We start from the raw sequence: 2,737 nt of genomic DNA on the forward strand, positions 1-2,737 counted from the left end.
AGGCGACACCCAGATTCGAACTGGGGATAAAGGATTTGCAGTCCCCCACCATACCACTTGGCCATGCCGCCATATTCCGTCCAAAATGGATAAAGAAATAAAGAAAATATATATTCTTATCTTTCTAGAGTTTCTAGAATCCTATTTATTATTTCTTTATTATTATTCTATTTCTATTCCTCTCCTCATTTTGTTTTGATTTGAATTTTTTACTTTCTGAATTCCTTTTCTTTTTGGATCTTAAATCCTGTTGTACTTATCTTTTCTTTTTCCAAAAAAGAATTCCTCCTTTTTATTGGATCCTGTTTCTATTCTTTTCTTCGATTGATTTTATCTCAAAACACGCGTCGCTTAAAAACTTACCTTCTCTTTTCACTTTTCTCTAGATTTGATAGAAAAGTGAAAAGATTCCCGGCCCCGGTCACAGCACAGACTGTAAAATGCAGGGCAATTTAGAATAATTCACTCTTTATTTCATTAACTATTTACTTATTACTCTTTTACTCTTACTTACTTTTCTTACTTTGAATTGGTGAACAACTCTTAATTTTGTATCTCCATTTGTATGATCTTAATAGATGCAAAGTCCAATTGATTTATGACTAATCATTATCAATTCTAATTATAAGACAATATATGTGTATATGTAAACCCCATAACAGTGTAAACTCCATAACATATATTTTTATACATGGATACCGAGCCTGGGTCTATTTCTTATGCACATATCCTATCCCTCCAGAGATTAGATTTCATTCCCCGTCTTCCCTTTCACAAAAAAGGGAGAGATGAGTTGATCAATTCATTGGATCGGGACTGACAATGCTCGAACCCACAGCTTCCGCCTTTACAGGGCGGTGCTCTGACCGATTGAACTAAAATCCCAGCCATATGTATGGCATACATAGTCTTATGATTTCAGAAGAGCATTCTTTTTGTCGTGTTTCAATAGAAACACGAATTATATAGGAATATCCTATTCACATAGATATGGACTTAAGTGAGAGTGGCATAGAGTACTAGTAATCTATGGTTATTTTCTTGTATTTACTTATTGCAAATGAAAATAAAAAGAATGGATGAGAAAAAATGGACTTTTTTATTTTATACGGATCCTATATTTCTGTTTCTAGAGGACAAATTCTTTAGATCTTCTTCATGGAGCGATGAATTCTTGGGCCGAGCTAGATTTGAACCGACGTAGACATCTCACCAACGAATTTACAGTCCATCCCCATTAACCACTCGGGCATCAACCCAGGAAGAATGAATTCTAGGTTTCTTGATAATCCATGACCAACTTCCTTTCGTAGTTCACTACCCCCAAGAGAAGTCGAATCCCCATTGCCTCGTTGAAAGAGAGATTTCCTGAACCATTAGACGATGAGGGCATTCCCGCCCCGACTGTCATCATACTATGACAATAGTATGAGTAGTTTTTTTGGAATTGTCAATATATAATTAGAATTAAATGTATAATTAGATCCAAGAAGTCTTTTATACTTTTATGTTATGATCCCATATAATTCTTTGGATTTGATGGTTCGTTCATGAATTAGCTATCCCATACTCCCATAAATATTTTATCTTAGAACTATATAGAGAACTCTAACTCAATAAATATATTATTAGTATATACTAATACTATATATGAATATGATTATGATCATGTATAATCTAAGTATATACTCTATATGATTATAATAATATATAGATATAGATGAAAATATATTCAATTTAAATCATTGCTTCATTCAGTGTTCAGATGAGTTATGCCTATTGCTATCTCACACTAAGCAAAAAAGGATTGAAACAACACGAGAATGGATCAACAATACTTACTTACCCATCAAAGGTAAGTAAGTACATCCTAAACATATAAAATGTTGTTAATCCTATTGTGAACCAAGCTATTAGTGTGAAAATTGGTGAGTACAACCAACTATCATGAAGAATTTCATCTTTGGACAAAAAACAACCGAGAGGAGTAATACCACAAAGAGAAAGTGTACCTAAAAAAAAGTAGTTTTTGTAATTGGAACATATTTTGTTAAAACTCCCATAAGAACCATATTCTGACTTTTCTCTGGTGAATATCCAACAATAGGTTCCATTGAATGAATAATGGATCCGGATCCCAAAAACAATAAAGCTTTAGAATAGCTCTTAATTTTGCCGATACTGAGTAGTAGTCATAGGAGTCATCTTTAGGAAGTACATGCCAATATAGCTATCTAGCTATCCGTATATCACATCTTTTATCATAATTGAACTTGATGCAACATAGGTTCGGTCACACTCTATCATAATGTCTCATAATGTCTATATTCTATTCATATTCAATGAAATATTCAAGCACGATGATCCTATATAGGGATAGGATATGTGCATAAGAAATAGACCCGGGCTCGGTATCCACGTATAAAATTATTTGCTCTGGAGTTTACACTGTTCTGGGGTTTACATATACACATATATTTTCTTATAATTAGAATTGATAATGATTAGTCGTAAATCAATTGGATTTTGCATCCATTAAGATAATACAAATGGAGATACAAAATTAAGAGCTGTTCGCTAATTCAAAGTAAGAAAAGTAAGTAAGACTAAAAGAGTAATAAGTAAAAAGTCAATGAAATAAAGAGTGAATTATTCTAAATTTCCCTACATTTTATAGTTTGTGCTTTGATCGGGGCCGGGAATCTTTTCACTTTTCTATCAAATCTAGAGAAAAGTG

At 32.8% G+C, this 2,737-nt stretch overlaps 1 non-coding gene across 1 annotated transcript; it reads right to left on the reverse strand.

The window, feature by feature from the left end:
• TRNAC-GCA lies at positions 1-71 on the reverse strand. The gene has a single exon. It is a non-coding gene; the product is annotated as a tRNA-Cys (tRNA).
• Between the last annotated feature and the right edge of the window lie 2,666 nt (positions 72-2,737).

The sequence above is a fragment of the Dendrobium catenatum genome, unplaced genomic scaffold (assembly GCF_001605985.2).
Source record: "Dendrobium catenatum unplaced genomic scaffold, ASM160598v2 fragScaff_scaffold_1685, whole genome shotgun sequence".
NCBI classification, from domain to species: domain Eukaryota; kingdom Viridiplantae; phylum Streptophyta; class Magnoliopsida; order Asparagales; family Orchidaceae; genus Dendrobium; species Dendrobium catenatum.